At 32.7% G+C, this 27,188-nt stretch overlaps 1 long non-coding RNA gene across 1 annotated transcript in view; it reads right to left on the bottom strand.

Annotated features, from left to right (window-relative positions):
• Positions 1 to 4,507: 4,507 nt before the first annotated feature.
• Positions 4,508 to 27,188, bottom strand: part of LOC150094395 (uncharacterized) — a 79,609-nt gene continuing 56,928 nt past the window's right edge. The window contains exon 3 of the long non-coding RNA XR_016550223.1: positions 4,508 to 4,750. This is a non-coding gene — a long non-coding RNA (uncharacterized LOC150094395). The remainder of the gene's footprint in view (positions 4,751 to 27,188) is intronic.

Genomic DNA, 27,188 nt, shown 5'->3' with positions numbered 1-27,188 from the left:
ATGGGAGATATCATGGGATGGGAGAAATGCTGATGTGAATCAGCATTTCTCCCATCCCATGATGCTCTACGTGGACATTCATCTTTATGCTACCCGTCGTAGTGTACATTGTAGAAAAATTGGCGAAACTGTTCCATTTTCAAATTAAACGACCAATTTTTGTATTTTGCCATGTTTAGATTGTTTTAAACAATGCCTGAAAGTATATCTTCATCACTAAATATATAATATAATAAATAAAAATACTAGAAATTTTTTTATTGAATATTAGTTCCAAATGAAATAATTGTTAAATTCCTCAAGAATACAAGATGAATGTTTAATTTTTGTGATTTCAGTATCACGTAAATTAAAATTTAATTATCTTGTATTTATTACATTTTATCTTCACAGGGTGAAGAAATTATTTTATATTCTAAACGTTTCGAACAATATTTGAAATATCTCAAAATATTCAAGGACTAATTTTGAGTCTTCAGGAATCTCAGAAATTAAAACGTATATTTTATTAAAAATATGAGAGTGCACAATTTTATTCATTGCGTTTTGAATGTTTAATTTGGTGCACGAAAATTATGTTTTTTTTCTTCAATTAACATATAATAGTTTTATTACTGCAACTCGCAAAATGTCAATCGAATTAATTATTCTAGGATTTTAACTTGAAGTAAGACCAAAATCTTACAATGTTCTATCTCAACGTAACTCAACTATTTGAATACTAGTGGTTTGCTTTATATCCAAGTGCAAAAAACGAAATTAGTCTACTTGTAGAGAGTTGCAACTTTCTTTCATCATTATAGCAAAATATACTGCACCATTCTGTTTCCCATTTCATAAAATCAGGAGAAATTACTCTGAAACATTACCATCATTTAAGCGCACTGGTTTAGCCAGTGCCCTTAAATGATGGTAATGAGTAAGATATCAAGCGTTGATTTAACGTGATAGCTGCATCTTCTGTAGTTACTAATTTCCGTTTCATTTTAATTGAAAATCTGACTGCGTGAGATAGGGTTCGTTTACATTAAACTGCTACCACAGGCTATTTGTAAATCCTCTACATCTTCTCGAGTTATTAGGTTTGAACCGTTGCTAGAGCCTCACCTATTATCTCGGGAAACGTTATGAATTCTGAGCAGAAATCAACGTCGAACTTGTATGGTTGACTCGGGGAGAATGACACAGACATGAGAAAACCTATGCAAATATTCCGTGAAGTGCACTTACTCAAAATCAGACGGAAGATTGTGTGTGTTTCAGTCCACTCTATCTCAAGATGGTTGTTACGTCAAAGCAGAGAATAAAAAATTAATGTCTTCCTTAAATTGAATGATTTATCGATATTTAATGTGAACATATTCCTTTACAGTTTTTTTTATTTATATTTACTTTTCAGCACTTGCCACATTTTAGGTATGTCATATTCCCTATGAAGTTTCCTAAAGAAACAAGCTAAAATTATTCACCAAAAAATCTTATTCAATTCTGATATAAACGTAATACCGATTATAAATTCAAAATATTAAAAGAAATTATTGAATTAGAACATTTTATTGATTACATTCATTATTATTTAACAACTTGAATATCAATATATCAAAATGCAACTAATGATTAAGACAAGATTGAGTACGCCTGTATACAATATGATCTTAAAATTTTTAGAAATTTGTATTTGTCACCAATATTTTGGTGACTAATATTTTAATGAAACATTTGAAACTTCGAAAATATTAATGGCAATTCGATCCACGAAAGTTATGATTTTGTATAAGGATTATATTGGCCCTGACTTAATCCCATATTTTATATCATCCCATATTATCATGAGAGAAATTAAGGCCTATTCGAGGCAATATTGAACATTACTGTAGCTGCCTTAGCTTACACTACTTAAGTAGCTAAGACAACATGGGATGCCGAGGACTGTATTCTCATAAGCTATCAGGTCAACTTACGAAATTTTCATACTTTCTACAAACATTCAGCGTTGAAATAATGTTGGATTTAATATCCACTTTGCCGATGTAATTATAAATTGTTTATTTCTGGAATTTTCCATTTAATATGGCGTTCGTGGTAGTAGTGTCGTACTAGGAGAATTAAGGAGTAGTGGAGAAGGTGAGATTTATTTAGTAGAGTAGAGTGCCCTCTCGCGATGAGTCCTTGGCCTCCCTGGAGGTGTCAGTAATAATATTTTCTGACGGGGTTGACTGCGGATAAGGGGGGAGACTGCGGTATTTTTTGATATCACAGTTGTTAATTATGTTAATTATATTCGTTATCAGAATACATAATGGCAATATATATAATTGCAATATGTCACAAGTGTGTTCATTTTTATAATATAATGGTAATATATATCATGGTTATTAAATTATTGTAACAATTTTGATTTTGATAAGGTTTTAGAAGTTTATAAAATATTTTAGACTACTTAAAATTGCATGCTTTTTTTCAGAGAGAAATAAAATTTATTTGTAAACAATGAATTATGTAAAAGAGTGCACAGAACTATTCCTCGGATCGAGAAATCAATTCAAGCAAATGTTTCAAGGAGTAAATGTTGTGTCCTTTATCCATTTCATTCTAAGTAGAGAACATATGGACAAAGTAAAATAGCTCAAGCTATTCATGTGCAATGTTTAGTAAAGATGGCAGATGTCAATATGGAAAATGGACAACAGAATAAGCAAAGCTTTTAAGGTTGCCGCCAATTGAAAAAAACAACAACTTATAAATAGAAGGAAAAAGAAATTAATCAACACACTAAACCAGCTATGTTACAAGATGTTACTTCAACCAAAATGTATTTGAGACACATGGATTTAATAAACAGGAAAGAGAAAAGCAATTGTTTTAATGCTAGGATAGTGGGATAGAGAACCAGAGGAAGAGCAAGATCCAGGTGGTTAGTGTAGTTAGAAGTGCCTAGAAGTATGAGATATGACATTTGAGTACTAGCAGATTGACGAATTTGGAGGAAACTTGTCAACAGAATGTTAATAATGCAAACTTTTCATGTAGTGCTATCATAGTATTCTTCATACTACTTGAAGTTACGTATAAGGAATTTCATAATAAGAATAAAATGTTGTTTAGCACTTCTTATGCGTTCATTTTATAAAAAGTCTTTTCTTTTTTTATTTCAAATTAAATTAATGATTTCTATAAAAGATTTCATTCATGCTAAAATCTTTCTTCAAAAGATTTAACAGCTGATATTTCCTATCCCCTGCTGTTAAAATTTCCCATAATGCAAATTTTGCTTTGTCTGCTACCTCCTCTAATGACTGAAAGTTCTCCAACGTCTTTTGTTACAGAATCTTCTGTGGAACCATAAACTCAAATCAGTCTCATTGATCTCAGTTCATTTTCAAACTTATTCCTCTTACGCCATGGTACCAATTTTGAATTTTACTGTTAGATTAGAGTTTACTCCAGTAGTTCACATTTCATTGCTCTCCATAGTTTCCTAGAGAAAGTATGAGTTTAACCAGGTGATGCTAAAAGCCAGCACATTCCATCATCTTGAACCATCATTTTCTTTTGGTTTACGATAATATTAGAGTAAAATTGGTTGGCTAAACCCCATATTGACAGAGCATTACCGTTTATTTAGTATCTAGATAGACACAAGCACGATGCACCATGAGAAGGTATGGATTGAATATTATGTCAGAAACTATATTCCTTAAAAGACTGCGTCAGATATTCACTTTTAATCCATAAATGACGCAGTCTTTTAAGGAATATAGTTGTTACTTCCCACTCCATTTATCCAATGTACTGGATAATGACTAAAGAAAATAACAATTGGAAGCTATTTTTTTTTAAGGAAGTGTGGTTTATCTTATGTGTTCTGTGAATGCAATTATATGGATCAGTACAAAGTACAATAAAAAATGAGTAGCGACCTTCATAATTAAACCGAAATCACATAAAAGTAATTTCTGGTATCTTTTAGAATAGAGGATAATTAATTATGAGTCTAGAAATAAATGATTGTTCCTTTTAGCTAATTAAGGTATTGCTTCATTATTCATTGCCATGAAAATTTTGAATTGAGTCATGATATTGTAATTAGCAAACTCCTGAAAACTGAATTTGTTCTAGATTATAGAAATATCAAGAACACCGACCACATCCAAACACATAGTTGGTAAGTTTTCGAATTTAAATTTTGGTTGTAATTTCTTCATAGGAGTGTATTGTAGTTAAATGAGACTATTAAGCCTTTGTATATTGTGTTTGTACACAAAATATTAATTCTCATATGAAAGTACATCAGAATTCTATATATAGACAAAACACACATACACACATTTTTTTCTCATGCAGGTAAACTGCTAATATCACAAAAAAGATCGCTCCATTACTAAAAGCAAACAATAAACTTTATTTATTTGAATTAAAAAAAAAATACTTGGGTAATTTTTTTTTATCCGTGCATAACTGAACTGTAAAAACTTAAATTACAGAAGTCTAGTAAAAGGTGATTTAAGTTAAATATAGTTAATCATTTAAAAAAAACCAAAAAAAAACCTAGAGATTAATTATTTAAACAAGTGTAATTATTTACTGACATTAGTTAAAATTAAGTTGCTTTAAAATGTTTGATATAAACACTATCTCAAAACTTTAGAGTTAATATTTAGGAAACACAAATGAGCACTTTTTAAGACTATTTGGCGTGTTTATCTGCTTTAAGTGAATCAGCTTCAGGAACGTTTACTTCAAACTTTACCTGAAAAAAATTAAAAATTTAAATATTTAATGGCAGATATTTAAGTAAATATTAAGCAATAAATGCAAGTAATACTTCTAAGGAGATAAATTTACGATGCAATGATTTACAACTATTGTGTCTGTAGTTTTACTGAATTTACGAATTACTGAATAAATTAGTACTTGTAGTGTAATATAACTTATGTGAGAATATTCAATTAAAACTTATTTAAATACAATGGGAAAATAAATTATCAATAATTCCGTAGCAATAACACTAGATACAAAAACTAACACAAGTTTGGTTTGAGATGTATACTAAGCAATATTAACTGTTTACTACACGATTGTAGTAAACAGTGTACCAATTAACAATGAGAGTTTTGCATATTAAAATACGAAGCATAAATTTAAGATGTTAAATATTAAAAGAAAATGCTTGCAAGAAAAAAATATATAGTGGAAATGCAGAGAGATGTTAGACAGGTTGACATTACCTCAAATTATCACAGCATGCCTAGAAGAAATATTCAAACTTCTTGATTTGGAAGAGAAATGTCTGGTTTGAAGATATTTAAGCCATTTATGCTTTGTATATGACAGTTAACTTTACTTCAATTGCGCATGAATTACAGACTCCTATCCACGAATTCGAAATTGCTAGCAAAACAGCTAGCCTAAAGATAAATCTGAAGAAGATTTTGTTCAATTGCTATGTCCAACCAGAAATAATAAAATTAAACAAGTAGATCATTACTTATACTTAGGACACGAAGATATCACTGGAACCAAATATCATGGATGAAATTAAAAGACGCACGATGCTTGAGTGGAAAACATTTGGAAAATCACAGTCAGTATTCAAAAGCGAACTACTATTATGCACGAAAAGAAAATTTTTTAACCAATGTATTCTTCCTATATTGACATGTGGTTGTTTTCCCTGGACGTTAAATGCAAACGAAATTCAAAAAGTGTGTTTAAATTCAAAAATTTAAACACAATTCAGTATGGAAAGAAGTATGCTTCGTATCACAAGAAGATCACAAAAGGAATACGTGCATAAAAAATCAAACCAAAGTCTCTGATATCATAGGAAGAGTGAAACATCTGAAGCGGCAACGGGCTGAGCATATGGCTCGAAGACATGATCAACGATGGCCAAAAGTACTGGATTGATTTCAACGAGAGGAAAAACGACCACGACGCCGATCTAAAGTATGGTGAGTTGACAATGGCTTATGATTATATATATATATATATATATATATATATATATATATATATATTACATAATTAAATAAATACACATTTAATTAAAAAATAAATAACACGTTTGTCTAACACTGCATTATACAATATTATAGTTATGAGAATATGCTATTTTCATTAAATATTTCAGTAGAAAACCTGCATTTGAGTTATATCAGTTTCCAATCAATCTGTACTCGCATATTCTTTTTCAAGAACATTATTCCAGCTCAAATTTCGAACTCATCTATTATTATTATTATTATTAGACACCTCCAGGGAGTAGACTCACCGAGGGAGGGCACCTGCTCTACAGCTGTGTCTCCGCCATTCAATCCACCAACTGATCGCAGCTACACCAATGCCATCTACCGCCGCCCACCACCACTAGTATTTCCAGGGACAATCACAATTATCTGATCGCTTTCACTTCAACATATGCATTTTATATATTTTTCTTATCTTTATAAAATAATTTCCAACCTTTCAAAACCACTTGAATCAAGAATTCCCTCACCTTTAATTTCCACTGTCTATATCAGTAGATGCATTTCTTTCTTAATCCACACCTATGTTGCATAACACACACACAACTGATTTATACCACTTATAATATTAAAGAAAAGTCAAAAACATTTTACAAACTCCCTGTATCTCTTAATGTTTTGCTGTAAAAAAAAATAATAGGTAGCTGGCTTCCTTTCCAAAATCCTAAAACTCTTCCCCTAGGGCTTCCTCCACTTTTATTTCGTATTCAAATCTCTTTCATAAATGTCAGAACAGTGACAAAAATGTTAATCCACTATAGTTATATACCTTCCTTGACCATTCTTACTTTGCATACTGGAACAATACCCATTGCCACGAACAATTATGTTTCACCAGGAATCATCTTCAGCAAACCTCATGTATTAATGGTCAGTGTGAAGATGTCATATGCTTTACTCAGGACAACACACATAAGAACCAGTGGTTAAATGATTTCCGATTGGTACAGAAAATATTACTACACTACTAGATGTAGTTGGGGAATATACCTCAGTAACAGAGTTGGTTTCGACGATTCCCTCTGGTTAGATACAGATACACTTAGTTCGTGTCCAGAACACACAGACAGTAAAAAAAAACTTGTAAAAGGTGAAATGTGATAGGAAATTTAACTAGAATACGAGTTAAACTGCATGATGGTAGATATTAAATATTCCACTTCAACCGATGATAATAAGCATATTAACAAGGTATTTTTATACAAGCTTTTCGAAATATGCACCGTACCAATAAATAGAATATTTACAGGCCACTAGGCCTGGCGTAAGTTCATGTAATGGTGAATTACCATTACATGAACTTACGCCAGGTTTCAGGTTAATTGTGCGCAATATATTGCTTTCAAGATTCGCATTTAAAAAATTCAATTAGTATCTAAAAATTCTAGATTTATGAAATGCTGTCTGTACAGAAATTATAAGGAAATAACTTATGATCAATTTTACTTGCCTTAGTGGAGGTTTGAAATTTCAAACGGCAACAACAGAGACGACATTTTCTTGGTGATAGACACGCCATTCGCTTCCCACTGGTGCTAAACCACCACTAGAGCGTTTCCCCTCTCTCTTATGAACGTCTCTTCTGGAAATGATCACGGCAGACTTCCAACAAAACTCCTCTCCGTTTAGTGTGTGAGAAACTGAGATCGTTGGCCGCGACTACGATGCCACCACAGTAGCTAAGCGTGTCGCTGTACTCCGCGTAGTGTCAGAGGTTAACATCAGGGTAGACTTTACGATGAATGAAAGTCCGTAGATTTTGACTGCTTGAGCAGATGCGATAAGAAGGACACTCAAATGTTTTGATAACTGGAGTGTCCGTACATTTTCTAAATTCGATCATAAAAATTAAAATTAAAGAGTATGCGCGGTTTACAGCAACTTCTCCCGCCCTACACCATTCTTCTCGCATGCCGAATTACTGATTCAATTCAGTCTTATTATGAAACATCTTCGTTTAGAGCTAGAAATTGAAGTTGTATTTTTCAAACGAAATATTAAGTTTCGGAATAAAATTCGAAAGTACAAAATGTATCCATGGTTCACGGAAAACCGTGCAGTGTATTACTTTCTCTACTTGTAATGAACATTAAGACAAGTGGGATTTAATGATATGTTAATATTTTCAAGATACTGCAAAAGATCAATGTTATTCATTCAGAATGTTATTTTGTATTTCGATGCAAAAGGTCATATTTGTTTATTACATGAATAAGACAAATCTTTAGATCTCGTAAATCAAAACCGAATGTAAGAATTACTGAGGGTACTGGCAAGATTTATGCAAGCATACTTAAGAAAAGTCGAAGAAAACTTGTGCCACAGAAACCGGAGAAAAGCCAGCTGGGTCTGGATCAAACCGAGGTTGTCAGGATCAAATTTTCACTTTAATACAAATAGGAAACCATACGAATAAAACAAGGATCTTTATTTAAAGTAAATAAATCTGGAAGAGGCATATGATAAGATGCCAAGAGGGAAACTCTTGAAAACACTGCAGTTATATGGAATAAGTAGATGTTATACAGAGCAACACATTGTCTATATTTAAGTAAACGTCATGAAGATACAAGAGCATCGTTTGATGTAAAAATGGATGAAAGACACGGGTACTCACTATCTCCACTGTGACCAGATTAAACTGGTATTAGATCTTATATGAATATGAGATATCGAATTCAGCTTTTGACTTTGTGCAGATGATTTTATACTGCTAAATAAATCCACTACAAATGTCCGTTATTCTTTTACTAAACTGAATAATAACATTGTAACAAGTTTTGTGTGGGGAAAAAGCGATTTAGGCATTTTAGTGAAAATGACAAATTAAATGTGTAAATATACAGAATATGCAAAGATTGGTATGGGAACAAAAATGAACAAATATATATGAAACTAGGGGCTACGCGCCCAACCCCCCGTGTTCCGGACTGGTAGGCAGGTTCTCCTTGAATTCTGATGACTCGAATTTTGAAGACTCGGCACTCAGGGTAGCCCCTGAGTTTCAAATAACTTGACAAAAAACGTGACCCACAAACGTTTCATAAAAAGGCTTATCATTTTATATCTATAGGGTAGATAAGAGGAATTAGGCAAAACACTAAATAAGCAGTATATACAATAGTATTCAAGCAATTTAAACTTGTGAATCTAATGCTTCAGTTACAAATAAATAGTTGATCAAAGACTAAAGACGACCGATAAGAGGTCTGAAAAAAATAACGAGTGAATACATGGAACCATTAAAGACGAATGAAGAGCTTAGCATCATTGTTAGATTTCAAGAATGAAATCCAACAATGCTAAAGACCAAGATGCGGAGTGATGCATAGTGAAGTACTCGCCTTTGTTAGAACGAAGTCATAGTAATAACACCCCCCCCATCTAACGAAATTTTATGTCTTATTTCTTGTGACATAAAAGTATGACAGAGCCTTCTATAATCATAGATATAAAGGAGGAAGACGAGTAAACAAGAAGGATAGTTAAATAGGAAATAGAAAAAGAGGGTTAGGAAGGTAAAAGGGGATCAGCACATTAAGAGGAGCAAGTGAATACCAGCAGTCAAAGCTGCAAAACAAAAGTCGGATCGTGCATTTTCAGGAATCCCCAACAAAACCTCTTAACTCCTGTCGAGGTTTTAAAGACAAGAGTTCAAGAACTTCAATGAAGATTACGGACACAAGACAGGTGTACAAGATCAGTGGAAGAAATGACAAAAATCAGTGACCGATTCTTGCTTATCTAATTGTGTTAACGCAAAGAGAGCTTATCCCTCCTAATCTGTGCTTACGAGTAACTTTTATACCTGGCATTGTGCAAAGAGGACTTTAGGTGCATCTACAAAAGGATTGTAATAGCGGTCAGCTAATATATTGCTATAGATTAAATCTAAAGGAAGTATTTGTGAGTGGGAGAGAGAGATTTGGAAATTAAATCTTTTCAATATTAGAAATTCTCTATTGAATTTGGCTCACACCTACATGACAATCTTCAGAATCAATCAAAGGAGAAAATGCTCGTAATATATTCAGCATTCGAAACTCTGTGTTCCTTCTATTCTTGCTCATTACTCTGAAATGTGTGATCCCCACAAATGTCGTAATACCTTCGAAGACAGAAATAAAAATATGACAACTTAAGTGCTAACAAGCGACAGATACGCTAACTGATGCTAGGTGATTAGTAATAAAAATAGAATTACGTAGTACTCTCTACATAAGTAGATCGTTTGAGAGTACTTATCAGGAAATAAATTATCGAATTGGCTGACTCAGTAATTTACTGTTTTGTAAAATGTACTAAATTACTATTCATTGCTTGGTCAATATTTTTTGTGTTCATGCGCAAAAGTAGAATATATACTCATATATATTCTATGCCAAAACGTATGTGTTTAATAGTTATATTTTATATAAATATAACTTTTATATATTCATTTGTATAGATAGATATACGAGTATTATTTCTCAAGAAGTCATGACGTTGAGGAGGTAGGTTATTTTATTGATCAAAACAAGCCCCTTGCTTTGAAACATGACACGGCACGAAAAAAAGTTGTTTAGCTTCCAGAATGACAGTCTTGCTAAGACTGTCATTCTAGAAGCTAAACAACATAAGTATTACTAAAGTTCTACACGATTCCAGGTTATCTTGGATGCGATGCGCATCAAATTTGTGTTCAAAATATATTTCCGAATAGCAAAAAGGAACTGTAATCCAAGTTACGGTCTTTCTGACTGTAGAAGGTCGGTTAAAATGGACTAACGAAGAAAAAAAATTTGAATTTTACAAATTTTACAAGCAAAATTTGAAGAACTTTGCTTGTAAATTTATCTTTATTTTTGGGACAACGTATCCTTGCGAACAAACCTTTTCCCGAATGAAATATATCAAGTCAAAATACAGGGCAAATTTATCTGATGAACATTTGAAATCGCTACTTGTAACTGGCACTTAAAAATTTGAACCTGAGATTAATAAGATTTTAAAACACAAATTTAGTAAGGTGCACGTTACGGTTAAATTTTTCATTACACTTCTCTATGTCGAATGTATGTAGAATTATAATACAATTTCGATAGCAATGACCTAAAAAATTAAAATCTATTTTATTTTGTAAAAAAACAAAGGGGGGACGGACGGATGAAGTATGCTATTTGAATAATTGAACTGAATACATTAATTCAATTTCATTGTCCAGACCATAAAACACCAATCCAGGGCCTCATCTGTCACCGCGTGGATGTCCTGGAGGCCACCAGAACACACGAAAAATGCCAAGTATTATCTAAGATCTTTTGTTCTGAAAGTATATCAGATACAATTTTATCTTTCAACGCAATAGTTGTTTGGAAAAACAGTGGAAACAAAAGGACACAGAACGAATACATGTTGTTCATTTTTAATACAGTAAGGAAGTTGTTTAAGACGAGAAGTGTTTAATTTAATTTTCTTTGATTCTATGATGAGAGAATTTTAATTAATGAAAGTAGGTCCACAACAGCAGAATATTGAATTTGTTCAAGTTTGTCTTCGCGCAGAGTTGATCGTCTGTGCATTAAATGAAAGACTACAGGGGGGAAAAGCATTAAACGCATAAACAGAAAACAGGAGCGACGTTGGACGGAACAAAAGTAGATCTTCGCCAAGTTATCTTATTTGATTTATGAAATGATAATAATTTATCCTTTAACTTGAAAATAAATATAAAGTTTAAAAAATAAATCTAAATGTTTTTATTCAAAAAATTATGACGGAAATTAGCCAGTTTCCAATATTTCCTTACAATCTCTTATTTCTAACAGGTATATAATATTGAATGAAACCACATACGAATTCTACGGACATTTTTCCCAAGTTGAACCCGGAGTTGGCTTAAAATCATTCTCCACGTGTTCAATCAACTGATTCAAGAACCGGTTGAAAATAATATTCCGAAAAAGTAACTCTACTAGGCGCTTAGAATTACACCTGCATTTTTAAATGGACTAGTAAGCATATAAAAATATAAAGATTGGATTTCTACATACGATCTTTTTTATTGTATATTTCTACATACATTTTGCATACGGTCACGAAACTTCAACCCTCCCTGTCGATAAAGAATCTAGGCAGGTTGACAGAATTTGTTTGCTGAGGCATTTATCGTTACAATGAAGAAAAAAAATGTCTTTGTTGTCAACGGCTTCTATGTAATTCAATGATGTCAGAGAAACTAAGAACGGGCATAAAACAGTTCAAATTCTGTTATAAGTATGCAATTCGTTTTAAAAATGCCCCTTAAAGAAAGACTAAGACAACTAATCTATTTTAGTTATAGAGTGTGAATATAGAGTGAATAAATAAAAATACATCAACTGCAGTTAATTTACATGCTTCACAAGTTTTGAATTGTTATCGTATATTTTAACAAAATATTTTTAAGTATTCGTTTCCATGACAACGATACGATATCAAATACATTGTTGTATAATTGCGTTATACGCATTATTGGACAATCTAGCAAACGATATCTCAAAGTTTCTCCAGTACCAACGAAAATCATTTGAAATGTATCAACTGTTCGATAGCCACTTTTGAAATTTTTGTTATGCAGAGAGCATTAGTTTTTACGATCTCACCTGACATTCTTCTTAATCTAAAAATAGGCTAGCAGTAGACATATTTCTTTCCGTAAAAAAAAAAAAGAACATTCTCTAATTTAACGTCTGCCTTCAAAAAGTTTGTTCATTTATTTTTGCCGTAACCAGACGCCTGAACCTCTTAGATTACTTTTATGTCGTTCAGTTCCAGACTTAAATTGTGTTAAGCCTATCTCAGAGCACCGTAGCACATTTTGCAAGCATGTCAAAACTTAGCCAAACGTATTACCTTAAGCTTTTTCAGGTAATGGCGCGCACATTATCTTACATTTTCTTTAGGTTAGGCCGGGTACAGACAAGGCCTCATCACACAGACGAGGCCTTGCTCAGCCTCGTCTGTCTGATGAGGTTTGGGAAGCATCTGCAGATAGAATCACATTCATCCTAACTTACTATACTGCTCTTCTCTAGATACACACACGGAAATGATTTTTAAGCAAAGTCTTTTTTTTTTTTTTCTCACATGAAAATTGTTTGAATAAACTACATAACGGTTTTAATATTTTGACAGTTGAAGTTCTGGTACATTCATTTAGTGTATGTAATATAATGTACGAGTTATGTAATGTCGATTTTATAAATAAAATCGACATTACATAACTCCCCAAATTGTTCTAATATGATAGCACATCATAAATAATCAGAAAAAGGAAAAAAAGGCAATATTATTTTAATTTCTTTGAGATATCGTAGGATTTCTGATTAGTCTTACAGTAACAAGACAATCTTTAACTAAAGAAAGCATCCGCGAACGAAGGAACTAATTTATTTTAAGGACTACACTATTTTTATAGGATGATTAATCATCTAAACATATCTATAACTTTCTGTTCATAAAATGCCCACAACGGTCATAATTTGTCCTAACCCATCTGTGCGGAACGGGCCAAGTAGCCAACTTGCTAGTTTTTCATGGATGATCACTTAAGATTATATCTCTGTATCCTATCACTCATCAGTTGCCTTCCGGAACTTTGAAGCATTACAATTTCCTTGCTTATCCTGCCTAGTGTTGTGCTAATTAAGAATGACCGAAGACCCTCAAGAAATTTCAGACGTATGGAAGGGTCAACTCACTAGCACTTTTCATACTAATGGAGTATTGGATATCTAAAATATTAACTAAATGAATGCGGTAGTAGCGAATGACTAATAACGGGTTATAGCTGAGATATTCTTTAATATCTCAGCTATAAGCGGAGATATTAAAGATATCAAAGTATTATGAATTACATAATATAATCTTATTTATTTATATAGTTTCGAAAAAATCATTCTGGATAGTTTTTTTTAAATTTTTTATTTCCCTTTGTCAGATTATGCTTCATTATAAAGAACGTCTACGGAACTGGGGCATAGAGAAAACGGCGCGATCTTCTTTATGACATTCATGTCTAAAATGTCAATTGAAAATGCCAAAGGAATGGTCAGGATACTAATCATAGTATCCTGACCATTCTTGATAGAGTATCTATCAGAATTGGTAGCAGTGACAACGAGTACGGTATTAATAAAACTTAATCTTAAAAATTAACTTTGCGTATTAATTACCAATGTAAAGGACTAAAGTTTTCGGAATTGAGAATTAATAGTATATACAATTAATTCTCAATTCTCAAAAACAGAGCGCTTGAAAATTGTAAAACTAAAATAACTTATATACAGAGCAAAGATAGATACTAATTGAACTGCAATACTAATACTTATTGATTATGGCGCTATTGCGCCACAATCAATGAATACTAGTATTGCAGTTCAATATCTATGTCCAGGACAGCACGCCGTTGTCCCCCCCCTCGATATTCCTACTAATGCAGGAATTTTCCAGTGTTTTTCTATTTCTCTTATTTTTTGGTCATTAATTTTCTGTCATTGAGTGCAAAGCTATTCTGAGAGTAAGGACATCATTTGCCAATGATGTCCTTACTTTTCTTAGTTTCTGCATCAGAAAAAAATTTGGGATGCACATCACTTAGTAGTGAAAATTAATATAACATCAGACGCATTTTTATACGCTTTTTTATTATTAGTGAATATTAACAGTTCCACATATTTAAATTACCTTCTTAATTAATAAAATTTAATTTTCGTAGACTTTCATTTATAAAATATGAAATAAGATTGTATTTAATATTGGTGGAGTCTCTTTCAAAGCAAGAACGATTGGAATTTATCTGTGAGGAAGTACTGGATGATGTTTATTAATTATCCTAATATTAATTGATGTTTATTAATTATCCTATTCTAATTATGTTACGCGCTTATTAATTATACTAAATGCCTAACACAACTTTTTATATGTGGAACGTCAAAAACAGAGTGCTTGAAAAATGTAAAACTAAAATAATAACTTTATATACAGAGTAATGATCGTCCCAGGATGCTATCGTTCCTAATTTCGAAACGTCTGCAGCTTCAGAAGTTATCTAGTTATATTCAATATTAATTTCCATTCTATTCCTCAATGGAAAAGGCTTCATAGTCAACTTTAATGCTACGCAAATAAATTTTCACATGGATAAAAGCGTTATTCACATAATACTCAAAATTATAAAAACTTATTTTTCTGGGCCTTCTCAAATTAACAATTACACATATTTAAATATTTAAATTAGACTCATTCATGGCACGAGCACATCACCTCTCAGATTCATTCTCCACACGAGCTTACATTTATTCTTCCTCCCTGTAGCCAATATGGCTCTCAAGTATAAACACACCGTACAACAGAAATAATCCTCCTATTACACAGGCAAGGTAGATATCAGATCCAACATTATTTCAAAGCCCAATGTTTGCAGAAACTATGAAAGTCCCATAAAATTGACCTGGGCGCTTACAAGAATACATTCCTCAGCATTGAAGTTGCCTTAGCTTGCACTACTTAAACAAGATGAAAGCTGCCCTGGTGTCCATATATTCGCCTTTTATTCCCGTTTCCTTTTATAGGAACGAGATTGCAACCAGAAATCAGAAATTTCTCGGTCCATGTATTGTAAATGAGCAGTGCGTGGCATTCAATGAAACGTGAAGAATTGTATAGAAAGATATAATAGAAACTGTCAAAAATACGTAGTAATTATGCAATCGCTACGTATTTTTCAGAGCTCTGCCATTTCGAACAGATGTTTGGGCACTTATTAACATAATGAAGGTTGTCCCCACATTTGCAGTAGCACAACACGTTTGAACAACGCGAGTAGGCTGAGACAGTTCTTGATATATCAACACTGCCGTTTTACTCTTCAAGCTCGTGTTGTATTTATTTAAGTCATCAACGTGCTGGGGAGAACACTTTGCTGTGCATTAGCAAACTCTTTCGCACTACAAGAGCATATACGTTATTTTTCCACAATATAAACCTTCATGCATATTTGCATTTTGGTGTACTACTGGCATTTTTCCAAATGCTTCCCCCTCCACTTATAACGGACCCATATCCTATCTATTTCTGTTAGAAGCTTCTATGAAAGATCATGTCTCGTAATGTCTAGCACTGTTTCCCATGGAACAATACGAATACTTGAGTATTTACTTCTTTTATTATTCTGTTATCAGTGTCTAAAGTTTTCTTTCACTCTATCTCTACGTTTTGGAAGCAACCTTATCTTTACTTTTTATTAGTCTTTAATCTCATCTCATCAGGAAATACAAAAGCCCTTCTTGCATCGATACCTTCTGTCATTTGTTCTGATAAAATATTTCTGAAGGCAGATTAGTCAGTATGAAAAGTAGCGCTAAATAACAGCAACATTCAGTTTAACGTCTCTTATCAAGGACATTAAGGTAGATAATGTGCCACTTATTCATCACTAGCATTAGTACTTAAACTACCTTTGCGATATTTTTCAACATTCTTAAAAAAGTGATAATTTATCAAGTAACATGAAGCATTTCTAGATATTTCACAGACAAATACGAAAAACGTTTGTTTATAATTAAAACAACTACAAATAAGTTACAGAAACTTTAGGTTTAATCAGTGTAGCATTTGATAAGTCTTTCCTCTACACAGTATCTTATATCTAAGATGCTGTGTGGACGTTGATAAATTACTCAGATGAGTACGTTATCGTATTAAAATATTTGTTAACAAGACACTTCTGATTACATTTGCAATTAACGATAACAGCACGAAGTTTCCCTTCTTTTATAGAACTGAAATTAGGTTTAATTGCTAACAACATGCTTAAAATTAAAAACAAAAGATGCTTGTAATGAGTTGATAGAATGATTTGAAGAAAAAGCATAATTATTATAAACTTTGACACACTACGATAAGATTTTCTATATTTTCTTTCTTTGGCAGTTCTGCGTTTATAATAAGAAGATCCTCGGATGTAACTGATCCAAACGTTATGTAATTGATACCTGAACACCCGTTTTTAAACATGTGATTCGTTGGCTTCAATTTCGGTTACATTTGAATACTACAAAACTGAAAATACATCTCCGTTAACTGTAAGCAATTCATACTATTGTTCTGCTATGTTGAGTTCACATTTCTCTTATTCAGAATTTTGAGTAGAAAAAGTTATTTAAGTAAAAGTAAGGTAGAGTTTTCTGGATCACCTGTATGAGAGGTTCACCATACACAACTTCCCAAATACATCAAAAATTCTCAAATTAGATAAAACAGAATAAGCCGATTTCGATATATTAGCTTAAATTTTTCTATATCAAAAATGGTCATTTTAAGTAAGCGTTTTGTAGAACAGTGCAGTGAGTTAATCGACACACTCACACACACAAACCTGCACAACGTGACACCTAGAGTTATATCATGAGTTTAGAATTGCCGATATACTTAATATAAAAATTTGATTTTACTTCATGTAGATAGAAATTAGCCAGTTGTAAAATTGAATATGAGAATAACCTCGAAAAGAAATTCATTTCAAGATTTGCAGAAAACAATTAATATCGTTAAATAAAGTACAGATTCATAATATAGTTGAAGAAATGAGGAACAAAATGCAATTATCTGCATAGAAAATAATCGGAAACTCATCACTTAATGATAACAGTCGAGTCGAATGATTTATTACTAACTGAAATAAACTACTGCAAGGCTTATTGTGACGTAATAATGGAGTGATTCAGTGTTCGGATTTGAAACGTTAAACATTATAGTGTCAAGGATTTATAACACTCCGATGAACTATCCCGTTTCAAAAGATGCTGGGGAATGTTTGTACTAAGAAACCTGCACTTATTTCTATGCAGAAAACTCGAATTCATTCCATTATCACTTTTACTAAGAAGCTCTCTGTAGTGCTAAAAGCTATAAATTGAATGACTCCAATACCATATTTAGAGATTGCCAACACAATGATATTAGTTATCACTTCAATCTCTAGAGAAAAACTTTATTTTCCCCGATCCAAAGAAGTCAAAATCTAGAGAAATATACTTTCTTTTATTTCCCTTTTCTAAGCAAAGCCGATCAACTTGTTCTACACTACCTGAAACATTTAGTGGTGAGGTGAAGAAAGAAAACGTTTGGGGGATTTCTATTAACTTGATTGTAATATTCAAGTTTATTTTATTAGAAAAAGTGGCTTTCTTAAAAGTCTTAGGAAATAACTCTGAGAAAGCAATAATTGAAGACATTTCGAAAGAACTCTTTTAATAACAGAAAATAGCCCTTTCGATTATTTTTTTAATAAACTAATAAACCATCTCAACTAAGAAAATAGATATTTACCGAATATGTGCTAATTAGAGCATTTTCTCTCAACAAATATTAAACAGTATTGAATAAAAGAAACCTAGAAACCAGATATCTGTCATTAAGTGAATAGCCGTGAAGTAATGGTGTTGTCTGTTTTCACGTTTCATAGTATAGCATTTCTTTCTATTGCAGGATGAGTCAAAACTCTGTAGTATTAATTCAACTTATTTCTTATATTATGGATATGAGCAGGCAGGCAGATAGAACTAGTCAAGAGACACACTTCTCTATTCTTTCTAATATTTTGAAATTCTATTTTATTCTGAGTTTCTATACATTTTACCTGTCCCCATCAGAATCCATTTACTTCCGTCTATCCGCTGTATTTCATGTCTATCATAGGCTATAAAATGCATTCCACTTCCAATAATTCCATTTTCGCAACATCTGGTAAATATAAGTATCTCCATAGAACAGAATACTTTCATAAATGTGGAATATTCTCCGAAACAGCGCACTCATTTTCCTCCGTTAATTATACTAGGATACTTGATATAAGCTGTTGCAATTGGTAAACATAATTTACCAATTGAAATTAAAAATAAACATTTCCATTAACCAGCTAAAATACGCGAACATATAATCCAACATAACTTTGTCTGCTTAGATAGGCGTAATGTTCTGTTCGCATAACAGCCTTCCCTGCAGGACTCCTTTATGCTAATTGTACTGCTCGCTCGACAACATTCTGCCACACACACACACACCGCAAGCATCTTTTGTGACCAAACGATATATGCGTTCCAACGAGGCAAATAATTAACATGATAATCACGTTCTTTAGATGCAAGCGACTAACTGAGCTACACGCGCACGACACGAACACAACAATTGAAGCAAGAACTGATATATTGGGCTCTGTAGTCCATGTTTACCAGTAATCTTACGCTTGCGAAGTTCTGCCGTCTCCAAATAAACTGTGCAACCACGCCGAAAGATTTAGAATACAATTGGGTTCCAACAACTTCATAAATCAGAATAAGTTCCCTGTTTTGCAGTCTCCCTTTGTCCTTCTCACAGACTTCCTTAAGTCTTTCTGATTCAAACTTGGATAATAAGGAACGAATATATACGATAATAGTGCTACTAGAGACGTCGATGTGTCTCAGATGAATTCAGTTCTTTGCCAAAAGAAAACAAAAATCATCGAACTAAAATTCTGAGCAAAACGTTGACATCATATCTACGCTTTTCTAACGAAAGTGCTCGTGTATTGAAGTGAATACAAATGGAACATGAAATACATTTGGGAAACTCATAAATTACACAGATATGCTTCATAATACCAGTTGAAACTGGTATTACAGTTGATTATCCATAAATATCATGCTGCAAGAGAACTACTGGGTAAGTTGATTTATTTATGGATTTCAGTAAAAACTATAAAGTTCCCGTGGGAATACAATGCAACAATAAATGTGTATTACTTTCGTTCTTGCTGAAACATTCACTGGTTTCAAATCTGCGATAGAATAAAAATAGTTCCAGATGAGGGTCATTTGACTTCGAAATGTTTTCCGATAACCTTCGGATCTTCTTGAATTTTACCATAACACGGATATTGCTAGAAGAGATCTTCATACATGTTTTTATAAAACCTTAAGTTTTTTTAAATTTTTTTATGGACACAAACCCTTATTCTATACTGATGGGATGTAAAATGCCTTTTTTTTTAATAGTAAGCATTAATTTACAATTTAAAAGCAGAATCTAGTCATAAGCAATCTGTACGCAGCAATGAGAGAGAGAAAATATAAATTAGGTTGAGAATGAGTTTTGATTTACTAATTTAATACTTTCGCAGAGAAGGAAAGTATTAAATTAGTAAAGCAAAACACATTCCCAGTAAATGGACTCAATAATTAAATACGGCTTTTGTCAAAGGATTTCATGAATAATATTGCTTAGATCGCTTCATTTACATAATTATGAATTCAGAATCTAAACTAGGAGTAGAAGCGGCGCTTTATTTTAAAAGCACATGACATACGCAGCAAAAAAATGGTAGCATACATGGTCACAGACCTGAATCTAAATGTACTTTAAGGAAAGGAAGTTTAGCTAAGGATCTCCAACATTCAGTTTGAGAAATACTTAATATTTAATGAGTTTGAAAATAACAATTATGCCATGCTGAAACAAAGATCAGCAATGAAAATGACAACCGCATTCAATATCGTGTAATCGAATTTTAACACTGATCAATTTTTTACCATTCTACTCATACTCTCCTTTAGGTTGATAATAAAAATAAATATTCTGCTACTTTTTGTCATGACTCGCATAACCAAACTCTTAATTAAGAGTTTCTACATTGGCTGCTCAGATTTGTTACTATTGTTGGTTTCAATATCACGAGATTTTCTGGATATTGTATGCATTTCTTGGCTGAAACCAAATGCTCGCATTTTTCAATAGGTGGTTATTGTTGCATACAGATGATGTCTTTTACTATGGCGACCTCTGTAAATATTTACACAAATGTCTAAATTCTTCACTTGATCATGACAGTACATAGCCGACTAGATGTATGTCGGTTTCGCCTTACATAGCCAGATAAGAGTGTGAACAATACTTGTGGCATATATTTCACTTTAAAAGCAGGGGGGAGGCTACTTAATTCCACATAGAGTTTACATTATATTGAGCAGAGTAGCACGATTCGCAGTTGCATAATGCCTGTTTCCGGTAGCTGGAACGAAGTTGTGCTGCATTCCAAGCCATCTCAAAATACAATATGTCAGTTGTAGTCGGCCCATTGACTATTTCGGGAAAGAAGGAACTTCTTGTCTTTCTAGGAGATTAATGACGCCTTTGCGCAAGTAATCCGTTTGGTTGAATCACGTTCCGATGCTCATCGAAGAGTTCGAAGGAGAATGAAGAAGAATATGCAGCTCCATCCAGGGTACTTCTGATCATTAATTAAAGATAACTAGTAGAGTAGAATACACACACAAAGAAATTCCGTATTATTAACAGCCTTAGAAGCAAGCAGAGTTTTAGTCGCTAAACAAACAAGTTTCCTATTGAATACTGGAAATGGAACTAGCGATTAACTAATATCTGTAGCGTTAGAATTTTCCTTTAAAATGAATTTCTTTAAAAAGAGAAGGATATTTTCTTACTATCACATAACTTATGATATTCGTTTGTGAACTTAAGATGATAGAAAACTACCTCTTTAATCTTAAGAACTATAATATGAAATAAAAAAAGTATTTGCTTAGCTCAAGAAAAAAATATGAATTTCCTGATATATAACCTCAAGGGGATGTTCAGGCTCTTGTCAAGAAATTTTCTCCAAATACGTCTATTACTTTTCATTACTCCAATATTGTATTTAATATTTCTTTCTTCTAAGACACTTCTGACTGAACACAAGTGTGTGTGTGTACTTGAAAGAATTAAAAAATATATTGGATGAATTTGAAAATATATGAATTAAAACAAATATTTTCTCTGTTCTAACAAGTCTGAAGATAGTAGTTATCTTGTTAATGATTGCAATTTGAATTACTGTAATGACTGTGTTATCTATGGAATATGCAAGGATTCTCTTTCTTGTTAAACTTTGTATTCACATTTTCAACGAGGTACAGATCAACTTTGAACCCTAATTTTAGTATAAGCTATCATTTCGGCATGGAGGTCTTCACATTTTACATATTTTTCCTGCATTTATTTGAATTACACGGAAATTTAACTAACGCCTTCATGAGTCCCTCTATCCCTTTAGGTCGCTCTTAATAATAACAACAGAAACTCATTCTAATAGCGTAAGGCAATGGCAAAACGAGAGAATAAATATTTCTTTTTATGTATTTGCATAATAATAGGTTTAGTATAAATATACTGTAACAAAATTACAAAAGAATAAAACGCAGTAATTTTACTTTGTATTTTCTTTATAATTTGTGAGCCAGATTTACATATTTGAGTTTATTTCTTGTATAACAGATCGCTAGCATATTAAATGCGCAGCTAATCATAGTTTCGAGTGAAATCAAACCACTACTACTGAATGAGGCACCTGGAATTCATTCATTCTAGGATGTGATGAACAAGAAGGCGCTTCAACTCTCTTAATAAGCCAACTGGAATGGACCGAGCATGTAATATCCTTTATTTATACACTGAAGTTGATTGAAAGATCACTTATTTTAGAAATGCATATTCAAAACCTCCTCTCCATCTCCGGCATCCACTAAAAACGAGATCGATTATTCTGTAAAACATGACAACTGGCGCAAATATCTCTAACAACTGAACTTCTTAATCAGATTACCCTCGTGCATTTCGTATCTCCTCCTATACTTTCGTGACAAAGGTTACCCTAAACTCAAGGATGCTGTCTTCTCTTATCGCTCTCGTCGGTATATATGCTTGATGGTTCCTGTCAATAGTTAATCGAGTGTGTAATCTGCGGGAGCTCATGTGAGCTCCAAATGAATACAGAATCACACCGTCTACTTTGTCGATTTATCCAACAAAAACACCATCACAACAAAGAGATTGGAGCAACATTAGGCGAAATACATCAGCAGCAGTCTAGCTACGAGTTATTAGGTATAATTTTAGAAGGCTTCTGCAAGATTGATATAACCTGAATAACATATATGGAAAAATCTTACATATTGGTTCTAACTGTTAATGTCTTTAGAATCCGGGAATGACTGCAACAAAGATGTGCATGAATATAAGGGAATAACGTGACTAAAAGAACATAAGCATGGAATAGTTAAGTCGGGAAATTGGAAATAAACCTCACGTCTTCATTTGAAGAAATTTGATGTTTTAAAGTGATCTATTAAATTCAAGAAAGATACACGTTTGATTTATCCTTAATGATGTTGACAAACAATAGCAATGTTGTGTAATGGTCATCATTTGTAAGCTTAAATAATCAGTATATGTTTTAGTTTCCAATTGATAGAGTTTATGTTACTAGTAGCTCGATTTAGCTAAGGCATGGTTAGAGGAGAATGGACATTCAGAAAATAGTATTTAATTATAATATTAATTATATATCAATATATATTATATACATTATATTAGATTAATATAATATATTAATAATATTCTATCTAATTATAATATTAATTATATCTTGAAAATCATGATATTTGTTTGTTATTCCATGTTATCCATCTTCGGTTTCTAAGAGGAAGAGCATGGAAAAATTCATCCGGGAGAATATACTCAGATTGATACTCTGTTCAATGTTGGAAAAACCAGTTTTCTAGAAATATATATATATATATATATATATACACACACACATATACAGGGTAGCCATAATTAAAGAGGAGGTGTTCCAAGCTCAGAGCTCTGTTGCGAAAAATGTATTGGACGAAATTTAGCCAAACTTGGTGTAAGTACACTCTGGAATATGCGGTGTTTATTTCAGAAAAACACATTGCAAAATTCTTTCCACCAGCAGACAATTCGCGCTAGAATCGCGTGATATTTGAATAATCTCACTGTTTCCATTGACTATTTGGTGAATATAAGGAAGACTGAAACTCATTCGCGTCATTCTGAAAGGCCACCTGAAACGCGTGGTGTATGAAGGTCTATGAAATCAATGCAGATCTCTTGCATTAAGCTGAAGAAAATATCATTTACAGAATGCAGTTATTATAAAATCTGAAAGGAGGACATATTGAACCACATCTGAAAGATATCACGAACATGAACAATTAATTTGTCTCTTCTAGTCATTACCGATGGTCGATGTAAGTGCAGTAATTTAGTGACGTTCATGTTTAAAATAAATATTTTATTAATATTTGAAATGGAAGATTCATCCAGTAAATGAATAAGCAAAGACCGATAAATCTGTCCGTAAAAGTTTTTTAATATTATTCTAGTGGTTTTCAATGCATCCACTCACCCACACACACAATATATCATTTGTTTTCTTGAAAGTTTTTTGGAAGGATTGGATTGGAAGGATTCGATGGTTTGGTATAAGCACGTGACTAATACATCTCTCATGTTTCTCCAATATGTGTGCGCGTCTTATAATCTCTGGAAACTGAGGGTTAAAAAAAAACGGATGTGCCTGTCAGAAATGTCATTTGCAAATGTTATCGACGATCCAAGAGGCTGTCTATACGGAGTCGAATTTCAATACAACATATCGAAGATTAGCGGGTTTCTCTGCTTCTCTGGCAGAAAACATTACTGCGAATGATATTTTGAGTTCATGTCAGCAAAGCCTTTTGAAAACGAAAATCTCTCAATTTCGAGGAGAAAAGTGTTTAAAACGTGATCTGGTATGTGTTTGATAGGAGCGTTTTACCATAAGATGACAACTTTTTTGATTCAGTGTTCGGATTTGGCAAGGACTGTTGTTTAAGTTACAGTTTACAGGATATAAACTGTTTAAGTTACAGGATATAAACTGTTTAAGTTACAGGATATAAACGCGAAAAATCCAATGGATGAATGGAAACATGGGATACAGAACAAATGAAAATACCTAGGAAATTAGAGGGAATGTAAAGTTTATATAATACAGATAAAATAGAGGAAATAGTAGAAAGAAGTCACAGTTTAAAGCAAAGGAAACAAGACGAAATTAAATGCCATCATTGATCACCGCACTTACATGAAAACAAATAGACTAGTTGATAGGTAATCTCTCAGTGTGGAAGTATTTTCCGATTAATTCTTCTGAATGTGTGTGGCACTCATTACCTCATAATACATTTATCATCGAGCAATTCGGCATATATTTTACAAGGAGTTTCTCAATATGTTTTATTAAATTCTTAAGAACCACGATATACCACATTCATGGTGTTATAACAAATTAAGGAATTGCTTTAAACTAAGTTATCAGGTATCTCAATATCCACGTTCAATTGTTATCAGTGTATTATTTGTATGAGTGAAACGTAAAATAATATATGATACGCTTTTTTTTTAATTAACGGCAGTTGCTTTATAAAGAGAGGGAAGTGAGAAAACAATTTTTCCCTATACCCACCAAAAGTCAGAAAGATGGCAGTATTTATAAATGTGAAAAGTAAAATTTGGATCACTAAAACTTCAGTTTAAAAAATACTATTAAATTTCATCTCCTACCAAAAATATTATCCCTGAGTTCAGGAGCGTGATAGAGAGGAATGGAGGAGTGTCAAGTGACTTGAACAGCGAATGGTAGGGGGAATAAGACAGTCAAAATGTTCAGTTTCTTGCTAGGTTAAAGATATACGAAGGATCTTAGGTAGGAGTATATCATGCATGGTGTGAAATATCATGTCATCGTATATGGCTAATAAAAACTAATCGATGCGAGGTAGACGAAGAAAGCTGAACACCAATATATATGCTACACTTAGTTATATTACTGCTGAATACAAGACAGCAAAGCTATGTGCCTGAGAACACTAATCGTTCGCCATTTCCAAATGTGGTAAAAAAAACAATTAAGGATAACAATTTTTGACCAAAAACAACAACAAAAAGTAATTATGGCTAAGGTGAGCAAAAATATGATCATTACTGCAACATATTAATATCAGAGAACGGTAACGTGGAGTGAAGTAACCCAATTCCCTGTTATTTCATATAACGTGAAGAATACAGTGTTTTTAAGACTATTTCGAAGATGTTGAACTAAAGAAAGGAATGATAGTCTGCATACGTTAATGGTGTTACTTGATACTAGTAAAACAAGGCGAATGATCTGATTAATTTCAATATTTTTGCCGACTAACTGCACAGATTCATGTTAACCAGCAGGTCAACGGACACGCGTGACTCGTAATAACATCGTAGTGGTTTGATTGTACTGGATTCTTTCTACCCCAATCACCGTATTTGTATCCAATCGAATAATTTTGGCATGTGATTGAACAAGATGCTTGAAATTGGAAGTCGGTGGCAACAAATCTGACGCAACATGTAGAATTCATCTCTGCACTTAGTACAATCTTGTGGAAATTGAGAGAATTCCTTTCCAGGAAATAATAAATATATGCTAAAATTTGTAAATATTCAGCAACATTATCTGGTCTCTATTAAGTACAGATGTAACCTGTCACTGATAAATCTTCTCTAGATGACTGGCGAAATGAACTTTACTTAGGCCATCATAATTAATCAGCTTTATTACTAGCCTAAAATTTCCCTTATTACAGGATCTTCCTTAGTTACTAGGCATCTCATCTTACACTCTCCACGTGGTTTCAACGGATATCGATCAGGTTCATAAGTCGTGTGGCATCTGCCTAATGGAATGAAATTCGAGACGAGTTTCTGAAAGTAAAGCTTTATGTGATTACTTCGATGGATGGTCAATGTTTACATGGGATTTAACAGTGCTATGTGGTTGTCTTATCTAAATATACAACGGCAAATAACGAGCCGTATTAAATTGCTAATGTTGTTGAGTTACAAAATCATCAAATCTGGTTCATCAGTAATGGAAAAAAAATTGCAATGCGTAAAAATTGGCTGAATATGGCATATTAATGAAATCTACCAGAAATGTTTAATACAGTGAAGCTTCAATCATCGACAACTTCCCACTACGATATTACTTTAACAGATTCGGTTTACGCAACGCTATGTTCAAAGGTAATTATCGAACTGAAGGGTATAAGATTTTTTTGAAACAAATGTTTTCGATATTATATTAGAATATTAGTATTTTAAAATCGAATTCTTTACATTTTATCTTTCTTTCATTACAAACATTTCTCTATTATTGCAAGTCAATATCAATCAGTTGCATTATTTGCCTTTAGTAAGGCTGTTGAGAGAGAATTC

Source organism: Typopeltis vanoorti, chromosome 22, assembly GCF_054136105.1.
Source record: "Typopeltis vanoorti isolate ZY-2024b chromosome 22, IOZ_Tvanoo_1.0, whole genome shotgun sequence".
Taxonomy (NCBI): Eukaryota; Metazoa; Arthropoda; class Arachnida; order Uropygi; family Thelyphonidae; genus Typopeltis; species Typopeltis vanoorti.
This window is presented reverse-complemented; position numbering and strand designations above follow the sequence as displayed.